The sequence below is a fragment of the Panicum virgatum genome, chromosome 4K, assembly GCF_016808335.1.
Source record: "Panicum virgatum strain AP13 chromosome 4K, P.virgatum_v5, whole genome shotgun sequence".
Taxonomy (NCBI): Eukaryota; Viridiplantae; Streptophyta; class Magnoliopsida; order Poales; family Poaceae; genus Panicum; species Panicum virgatum.
Genome location: NC_053139.1, coordinates 20,792,017 through 20,802,629, shown reverse-complemented (window position 1 = coordinate 20,802,629; position 10,613 = coordinate 20,792,017). Strand labels below are relative to the sequence as shown.

General features: G+C 46.2%; 2 non-coding genes across 2 annotated transcripts; both read right to left on the bottom strand.

The window, feature by feature from the left end:
- Positions 1-310: 310 nt before the first annotated feature.
- Positions 311-417, bottom strand: LOC120705386. The gene has a single exon (XR_005687966.1). It is a non-coding gene; the product is annotated as a small nucleolar RNA R71 (small nucleolar RNA).
- Positions 418-9,906: 9,489 nt separating this feature from the next.
- Positions 9,907-10,013, bottom strand: LOC120705285. Its single transcript, XR_005687873.1, has one exon. It is a non-coding gene; the product is annotated as a small nucleolar RNA R71 (small nucleolar RNA).
- Positions 10,014-10,613: the final 600 nt, after the last annotated feature.

The following is a 10,613-nucleotide window of genomic DNA, read 5'->3' as shown; positions in this document are numbered from 1 at the left end:
CGGGTCCGAGGTTAACACCGGAGGAGAGAATTTCGAGATCAAGACGGGTCTTATTACGATGGTGCAGGCCAGCCCTTTCTGTGGCAAGGCCAATGAGGATGCCAGTGCTCATCTCCAGTAGTTCTTGGAGCTCTACAGTGCTTTTGTTATCAAGAGAGTATCTCAGGATATGATTCGGCTCCGTTTGTTCCCGTTCTCCCTTTTGGGGAGAGCGAAGCAATGGTTCTATGCTAACAAGACCGCTGTGGACACCTGGGACAAATGTGCCAAGGCGTTCCTCACGAAGTTTTTCCTGATGGGCAAGACAAATGCTCTTCGTGGAAGAATTTCGAGCTTCCAGCAGGAATCAAATGAGTCAATTCTTGAGGCTTGGGAGAGAGTTCAAGAGTACATCCTTGCATGTCCTCACCATGGGATGTACAATTGGCTCATTCTTCAGAACTTCTACAACGAGTTGACTCAATCTTCCCGTGATCATGTGGATGCGACTGTGGGTGGAGCTTTCTTCTCGCTGATCATTGAAAGAGCTACAGCATTAATCGAGAAGATGGTGTCCAACCAAGGTTGGAGCGATGATCGTCTCCAACCACTCTAGTGAGCCTGCACTCTGTCAAGGAGACCGACATGCTCGCTATGAAAATTGATCTCCTCCTCAAGAAGTTTGAGGATTATTCTCAAAACAAGGCTCAAATGCAGACACTTCAAGCCTGGGAAGCTGCATGACGTGCGAGGTCTGTGGGAATGTTGGACATTCGGGTGATAATTGCCCAGAAACCCAAGAAGAAGCCTTGTATCTCAATGGCAACAATAACGGGTTTTGTCCACAAGGAGGTCAGGGGTGGAATCAACCACGCCCATATTATTAAGGAGGTAACGGGAATTCAAATTCTTTCAATCCTAACCAACCTACCTTGAGGGATCTTGTCTACGGCGAAGCGAAGATCAGCGAGTCCCTTCAGAAGAAGTTGGCCGCTAACAACAAATCCATGGAGACCATCCATGCCAAGATGGAAGGCTTCTCCACCGCTATCAAGAACCAACTGAGTTTCAACAAGATGCTTGAAACTCAATTGGCTCAGCTAGCTGCGGCTACCCCTGCTGCTGAGCTAGGAAAGATTTCGGGGCAACCGGAATCTACTCTAGAGAGCGTCAACGCCGTGACTGCCAAGTGGGAAAAGCCACTTAGCAGAACACCCTTCACCAGCTATGCAAAGAAGCACACGCGACCAAGATGGAGCGCATGGGGTGAATTGGCAGCCACAATTCGAGAGGATCCTGGAACCCCAGTGATCACTTGCTCATTCTTTGATTACGACTTTGATCACGCTCTATGCGACCTTGGAGCTAGTGTCAACATCATGCCCAAGGTAACATTTGAGAAGCTCAGCTATCCGGCATTTTCCCCTACCACCATGTGTGTACAGCTTGCAGACTCTACCATGAGGTATCCCGAGGGAGTCGTGGAGAACGTATTGGTGAAAGTCAAGAACACCTTCATACTCGCGGACTTCGTGGTCCTCAATATGGAGGGAGATCTCGGGAATCCGCTCATACTCGGGAGACCAATCCTAAGAGATGTAAATGCCAGAATTGATGTTGGAGTGGGGAAAGTCAGCCTTCGCATCATGGGGAAAACCATGAAATTCAAGTTTCAGAACAAGAGGGAATTGTTTCTCATCCATGAAGATAGCGAGAAGCAAGGGTTATGGGCCGAGCCCGGTTGGGAGAATTGGGATATTCATCACTCTCCTTCCGAGCCTGCATGGGAAGATTGGGTGATTCATGATCCCCCAACTGAGCCAGTAGAAGATGACTAGAAAATCCATGATTTCATCACCAACACCATATGGGAAGATCCGGAGATCATCTACAGTACACCCGAGGACCCTACTCCTGTGCCATCTATGCCACCAAAGAAGACTAAGAAGGTGTGGCACAAGAAAAAGAAGACATGTTCACCCGCTACTACTTCTCCAGGTACGGACGAAACGACCTCAACCTGATCAGGTATGGAGAAAGGTCCTACTTTTTGGACCCTAAACCAAGAGCTAGCTTGGGGGAGGTTCCCTCCCCTAAGTCAACTATATCCCTTTATTTGTTTTTGAATAAATTTGATAAAAACTTTTGAAACAAAATAAATATTTACTATTTTATTTCCCTTTATCATGCGCGGTAAGAATATTTTAACTTCTCATGAAAGTTGAAAGGATGAGTTTTGCTTTGTTCTACCTTGTCTGTCATGGCTAGTTTTTGGCTATAAGAGTTCTCTTAAGTTTAAATCTGTTGGCTATGGTAAACGCTTTGCCATGAACTTGAAAGCTTTGTGGGTTGCATATGCTTGATCTAAGTCTAAGTTGTTGCGAGTATAGATATGGTAAATAAAGTCGTACGACCTTGTTGTAGCAATGCTTGAAATCTGGAGTTTTTGTTTTCGAAAAGTTCAAAAAGGCAAGTTTCTCAGTGATAAGCAAGTCCTACCAGAGCCATATGTCATATACCATGAGAAACCTTATACATATGCTTCTTGACATTCCGTTGAGTTTTGTCAAATTTTGTGACCCTAGTGAGAATCTTTTCATGCTTTCTCGATCATAAGCACGTACACATCCCCATCCACATGCGACATTCCTACACTAGGAATTAGCATCACCACCATCCACCAATAAATGCTCCATGTTTTGACAAACTCTCTCTTAGAACATCCCTGAAATAAAATATAGTGTTAGGTTATGGTTGCCCCAAAAAGAGAAAAGATGGCATGCCAAAGAAGCATGACCCAAAAAAAAGAGAAAGGAAAAAGAGGGGTAACCATATTGGAAAAAAAGGGATGATAAAAGAGAGAGAGCCAATGCTTTAATGAGTACCACCATTCATTTATCCATCCATCCACACATTTGCACCTTTTGATTGAGATTGCATGACTTGTTTCTCCATGGATCCTCTCTTTGACTTTACAACATATGGAATGCAAGTATGCCCTGTTCTTACCCTACCTTGAGCTCCACAACTGCTTTACCTACAGTAGGGAAGACCGAAGGCATACTGCCCGGGTGAGGACAATAAAAGTTGAGTGCTTCGAGAGAATCATTTTGGGGAATTTGGCCACGTTTTCGAAAATCCTCTTCAAAAATATCTCCAGATGAATTGCAGATCTATGAACAAGTGAGTATTGCTTTGCGAACCATTCTAACTCTCAACAGCCCAAGATGAGGAGACAGCTAAAAAGCCCCATGGAGGAGTAAGGTAATAGAGCAAAGGTATGAGAGCCAACTCATTTAAACTTATAGATGAATATCTTTGCCATAGACTATGACATGACAGGTAGGTAAGAGTCAAAGTGATTTTCTGATCAATAACCTGATTTGTCCTACTTTGCTCGGGATGTGCAAAAGACAGCTTGGGGGATCTTGTTGATGCTCACTAACGACCATTTCTAAGTGCCAACTTGATCAGAAAATCATGAGAGTTTGCATTTCTTACTGCATCTTTATCCAAATAAATCCCTAAACCACACTTTACTTTTAGAATATGCAAGATATGTTTTTGAGCTAAATATGCAGGTTGCAAGCGCACTTTGGCCCTGTAGGAGCACCGTCTAAATTAAACCGGCTTAAGTGCACTAACCATCATCTTAACACTTAATCAAGTTACTGTGCACTTAAAACGGTGTAATCTGACAGGATGTCGGGTAAATCCCGATTAAACTACTGTACTCCAGGATCACAATTGCACTAGTAGACTCATACGAAGACGAGTACAGGTGACACGAGCATACAACAAAACCAAATTAATTTACAACACTGAGTTTTACAGATAAGTTCGATATATCAAATACGGTGTTTTTAAACGTACAACGGAAGTTTAAAAATGGGGTTTCAAATACAATACGGTAGAAGCAAACGACAATACAAGGTGAACTCCACATCCTGCCCACCGATGTGATGCCGATCTGCCCGACCTTCACGGAGAAGACGGGACCCACTCGACAGTCCACCCAGGAGGAAGTGGTTGTCCAATCCAGGATGCACAGACCTCCTCGAAGTCAGCGGAGACACAACCTGCTCAAAGGGGTTATAACAACAACCCTGAGTATACTAATACTCAGCAAGTCTTTCTCGACTATGGTATATACTTAGCCGACTCCAAGACATGCAAAGTTGTTTAGCTCTGGAGTTATTTTGCTGAAAAGCTACTAATAGTGGATCCTTACTTTCAGTATTTTAGCTCAAGTTTATTATACAAATACCGACTAGATTTGCCTGTACATCTAGAGCAGGCATGGTTGATCACATTATCTTTTCAGAATACCACAGCCATACCTCATATTCTCAACTTTCCATTTCCAATTCCATTATTTACTACGATGTGACAGAGAGATCAAGGTTCTCATATCCGCGAGTCACGGCGAATCAATTCGATTTAACCTTGCAAGGTAGACCTAACCAACACGACACATGTAAACCCCATCAGGCCACACGCATCAACTGTTTCCATCGTTACCACGACATCTGAATTGCGCCTGCTAAAACCCAGGTGTTGGGCCCCTCACGGTGAACTCCCAGAGAACCCGAAGGTGGCATCCATCCAATACCCGCCAACTCCCACGCCCAGCGTAGCAGGTAGGGATTCAAAGTATCGTTGTAAAACGGTACACAGCTTACCAGTTTCGACTACCTCCTACTTCTGGCATGTGGTTAGTACTGTTCAATCCTCGATTAGTAGTGCCAACAACGGTACGGTCCTCATTCGACACAGGCAGAGACTCACTTTCCATACCTTCCATATCCATAACCAAATTCATCTCCACCCGGTCTCCATTTTTCCTTTCTTTCCCAATGATTCATTCTCTAGTAACCCTTTCATAAGTAACAAGGACCTATATCTCGCGAGTGACAGGAATCACTCGACTTCTATCGGGTTCCTACTTAGCACAACATTTCTAACGATTCTTGTATACTAGTAGAGACTCATAGGTACCTAGGGAGAGACATGCATACTAGGGTTTCATTCAACTCCTAGAAAACTTAATGCACAATACTTAAATAATAACATTGAATACTGAAAGTAGGGGTTATGCTCCGGGGCTTGCCTTGCAAGTCAGTGGAGTAAGTGACTTCTTCGGGAGCGTTTTCAACTGCACCCCCATGCTGCTCTCCTGCTTGCGGCTCCTGGACCGGCTCAGGAACCAGCTCGTAGACGGCTTCGTTCGCGGCGTCTACACGTATGAAAAAGAATGCCATGCACTAATTAAAACGATGCATGGTAACCAGGATGCAATGCAACGCGATTAAAAGATGATATGACTGGCAATCCTTTAACGAACAACAAGGAAATCCAAGCGATAAAGGAAACGGCTTGGCGCTGCTAGGTAAGTTTAGTTTTCAACCTAGTTTAGCCTGATGTGTTTCCTTTAAAGCAATGCTATTAAACTTACTTAAGACGACTAATCGCACATCTAGAGCACAAGGAAAACATAAACTACGGACTTAAAATTAACTAACCAGCCACCCTGAGCAAAGCACCTAAAAACCACAACACTCTGGTCCTAGTATGGCTAGCAGGATTGACTCTAGAGCATGCCTTAATTTGATTATACACGTGCAAGGAAATTAACTAGTCACAAGAATAAAGAAAAAAAGTACTAAAGCTAGGAACTAAATAAAGATAAAAACTTAACAGGCAGCAAGGATCTAATAGAACAATTTATCTAGCATGAAAAGCTACTGATAAGGAGTGCGTAAATAATTACCAACATTTATTGATATAGAAAAGTATTTATTTTGGCCCTAGCAATATAAACTGAACAACAGATCCACAAACATGCACATAGGCTATGTACCTAAAATTTTTTCAGTGCAATACACATGCAAGGAGTAGGCTACCACAAAATTTTTAGGTTTTTTAGACAAACAGAACAACCGATACAAAATAAACTAGCTTAAGCACAAACCAAAATTTTAGTAGGGGCAAAAGTGACATTTCACATGCATGACTATTTTTCCACTGAAGATCTTGATTTAAGAAACCTAAAAAAATTTAGTTTTCATTTTTTGCATTTTTCTAGAATTTGTTATGTATTTATGAAATATCAGCCAAAATAAATAATTTGGAAAACAAAACTAAAACTAAAAAGGGGGCTGACAGCCGGGCCCCATATGTCAGGGGGAGCCCAGCCCAGCCCTCCCCAGTTTTGCACGCGTAAGGAGTGCGGCCAGGCGGCTCGCGGCGGCATTCCCACCAGCGGTGGCCCGGCGGCGGTCAGGGGCGTGCGTGCGGCGCTGCGCGAGCCCGTGCCAGGGCGGCCCGTGGCGGCACAGGCGGCGGCGCAAGGCGGCCACGGTGGCGTGACGGCGCACCGGCACCGACGGCCGCGAAATCCGAGGGGGAAAAGGTCGGGGAGGAGGTCGCGAGGAATCTCACCATGCACTCGAATCAAGCTAAGGAGGGCCGGGAGAGGGAGCTCGATGGGAGGGGGCGGATTTCCGGCGGCCAGCCGGCGTAGGGTCGATTCGGCTGGGGGAACGGCACGAACAGGCTCATGGAGGGGCGGTGGAGGTGGAGGATGGGGTGGAGGAGCTTCTAGAGGGTTCGAGGCACGAGGAAATGGCGGCGGGGCGACGAACGACGGCCGGTGCGGCGAGCGGCGGCGCGCGATTGCTCTGCTCCGCTCGCGTGCTCCGCGCAGCGCGAGGTAGGGGAACGGAAGCAACGAAATCGGACTTGCCCAGCGAAGCGGCCATGACGAGCTTAAGCGGCGGGTGGGCTCACCGGCACGGTGACGCGTGGCGGCGCCGGCACTGTCGCCGCCGCTCAAGCGACAGGGCAAGCACAGTGACCGTGTTCAAAGTTTTTGAGCCAATTTTGACCGTCCAAAACTCGAAATTTCACATTGGCACTCGAAATTTGATCAAAATAGAAGTTGTAGAGGACAGATGATCTACAACTTTGCTTTTGGGTGAAAGTTGATTTGGGGCTTGGATCAATGAGAAAAACGATATTGAAACGGCTAAGTGGATGTTTACTATACGAACTTGATTAGCGCTAACAACAAACTTAAGTCCATGATTAGCGGGTTAATCACATGATTAGCATCGCGATTAACACTAGGGTGTTACAAGCCCGACATAAAATCACAGAAAATATCAGAGCGTTGATTCAGGCTCAAACGGACCAAGTGAAGCCCAAAGACCACACCATACCGACTTAGGACAGACCATACCCCTGAGTTAGGACAAGAGGAGGCCCAGGACAGCATGCTGGACAAAGCTGGGGGCGGTCGGCGCCAGTGGGCCATCGGCCCACCAGGCCCACGGGCCCCACCGCCTCAACTTTGCCACGTGTCGCCTCCTCACTGGTCCTTTAAGTCAGTTCTGCAGGTTTCAGGCCGTTGCTTCCTCCTATAAATACAAGGGGGGGGGTAGAGATTAGAACACACACACACCTCACCTCTCATTACCTCAAGTTCATTCTTGCTTAGTCTATAGGCTTAGTGGAGTTTAGGAGAAGTCTAGGAGTCATCGAGTCCCCGGAGTTGCTCGAGAGTTCTGATATGGGTTCATCTCTAGTTCTCTTTTGTAATATTCGGTCGTTTATAATAGAATTAGACTATGGTTACTGATATCTGCATGAAGTATATTCTGAGTTATTGGATATATGCTTCGTGATCTGGTTGCGTTATCATTCGATGCTTCCATTGCATGATCGCCCTGTTGTTGACGCTCACTAACGATCATTTCTAGGCGTCAACTTGATCAGAAAATCATAAAAGTTTGCAATTCTTACACGTACTTATATTCAATAAAGTCCCTAAACAACACTTTACCATCTAGAATATGCAAGTTGCGTTTTTGAGCTAATATGCAGGTTGCAAGCATACTTTGGCCCAGCAGAAAAACACAGAAAATACCAGAGTACCGATTCAGGCTCAAATGGACCAAGTGTAGCCCAAGAACCGAAGCAAAACAAGTCAAGACAGGCCAACCCTAGCGTGGATCAGACAAGGAGGCCCAGACAAGCCCAACCCCCAGCAGTTGGGGGCGGTTGGTGGCCAGGGCAGGCCGGCCGACCTATAGGTCGGCCGACTAGGCCCATGGGCCCCACCGCCTCAACTTTGCCATGTGACGCCTCCCTGTTGCTCCTTTAGGTCGGTGTGAGGTGCTGCGGCCGGTGGCTCCCTCCTATAAATATAAGGGAGGGGGTAGAGAATGAGAACACACACACACACACACACACACACACACACACACACCTCACTTCACTCACCTCTCAAGTTCCTTCTTGCATAGTCTTTAGGCTTAGTGCAGTTTAGGAGAAGTCTAGGAGTCATTGAGTCACCGGAGTTGCTCGAGAGTCTGGTATGGGTTTATCTCTAGCTCTCTCTTATAATATTCGGTCGTTTGTAATAGAATTAGACTATGGTTACCGATATCTGCTTGAAGTTTATTCTGAGTTATCAAATATATGCTTCTTGTCATGGTTGCGTTATCATTATATGCTTGCATTGTATGATCGCCCTGTGCTGGAGATGGTTAGTCTTTTGTTCTTAGAACTCTATCAATTGCTGCAGTATTCGTATGATTGCTCTAGTGTGATGTCTGTCCATCCGGAGGGTGGGGGCTCCACGCGGGACACTACAGTATCCCTTACTAGTGTAGACATGGTGTCTAGATTAGCTAAGTGTTGCTGGATGTCAACTATACCCACAATTTGTAGAGGTAGCCGGCAGGTGGTGACAGCCCTGTCCGAGCCTTTTAGTAATCCTCCATGTTCGGTATGGGAGGTACGAGGTACATAATGTCACCGGGGTGTACGGGCTCCTCCCGTCGCTTCGATAGCGATCTCCCTGTTGTGTAGTTTAATCTCTGACGAGCTAACCAATGAGAAAGTGTAGATATAGCTAGGCTAGTACAGCTGACTCGAGTTCTGACTTTTACCTTGCTCCCGGCCTAAAGCATCTTTTATCTTTCTTTTATTTATCCGAGAGGGTAGTTTGTGTGTGTGTCACACTACCTCCTACCATGTTATTATCTTACCCCTGTTTATGCATGAGAATATCCAATCTAGATAGAGTTCACCCACTAATCTATATATTCTCTCACTCACCGCCTTCCCTGCGGAAATATAAATGACACCCCGGTATACTCCCAGGTAAAATGCTACAGCGGTATTCCGTGTGCTTGCGGATTCATTCGTGGTTCATGAAATACTGCCACCCCAAATTGGCGTCTGCGGGCGTCATCGCTGGTGATGTTGGTAGGCGCCAACAAGCATTTTTGGCGCCATTGCTGGGGAAGGCACAGAGTGAAATATATAGATAAAAGTTGTGAACAAAATCGAAATTGGTATTCGCTTGCTAAACAGGCTAACTCTTGTCTTTGTTGATGTGAAAACAGGGTAGTGTATGACCGGTTTCGATCTGCCGCAAAACTTTCGTTCCGATCCAGAGTCACTTTTGAGAAGAGTTCGACCTCGTATCGTACCACCTCAGATCTCACTCTCGGCAGTCAATCCAGTCACCGCATCATCGTCAGCTCCTAGAGCTATGGCCCAGAAGACACTCCATGATTACTCTGCTCCGTCTGCTAACCAGGTCCCTACTAGGCCCGAGGTTAACACCGGAGAAGAAAATTTTGAGATCAAGACAGGTCTCATTACGATGGTGCAGGCCAGCCCATTCTGTGGCAAGGCCAATGAGGATGCCAGCGCTCATCTCCAACAGTTCCTGGAGCTCTGCAGTACTTTTGTTATCAAGGGTGTATCGCAACATGCTATCCGGCTCCGTCTGTTTCCGTTCTCTCTCTTGGGGAGAGCGAAGCAATGGTTTTATGCTAACAAGGCTGCTGTGGATACTTGTACAAATGTGCCAAGGCGTTCCTCTCGAAGTTCTTCCCGACGGGCAAAACCAATGCTCTTCGTGGTCGGATTTCGATCTTCCAGCAGGCATCAAATGAGTCAATTCCGGAAGCTTGGGAGAGGCTTTAGGAGTACATTTTGGCATGTCCGCACCATGGAATGGACAATTGGCTCATTCTACAGAACTTCTACAACGGGTTGACATAGTCATCCCGTGATCATGTGGATGCCGCTGCGGGTGGAGCTTTCTTCTCGCTAACCATTGAAAGAGCTACATCATTGATCGAGAAGATGGTTTCCAACCAAGGTTGGAGCGATGATCGCCTCCAACCGTGCCAGCGAGGTATGCACTCCGTTAAGGAGGCCGGCATGCTCGCTATGAAGATTGATCTCCTCCTCAAGAAATTTGAGGATTATTCCCAAGATAAGGCTCAATTGCAAACACTTCAAGCCTTGGAGACTAGCATGACGTGCGAGGTCTGCGGGAATGTTGGACATTCGGGCGATAATTGCCCAGAAATCCAAGAAGAAGCTCTATTCCTCAATGGCAGCAATGGGTTTCGTCCGCAAGGAGGTCAGGGGTGGAATCAACCACACCCATACTACCAAGGAGGTAATGGGAATTCGAATTCTTTCGGTCCTAACCAGCCTACCTTGAGAGATCTTGTCTACGGCCAAGCGAAGATGAATGAGTCCCTTCAGAAGAAGTTGGTTGTTATAGACAAATCTATGGAGACTATCCATGCCAAGATGGACGGATT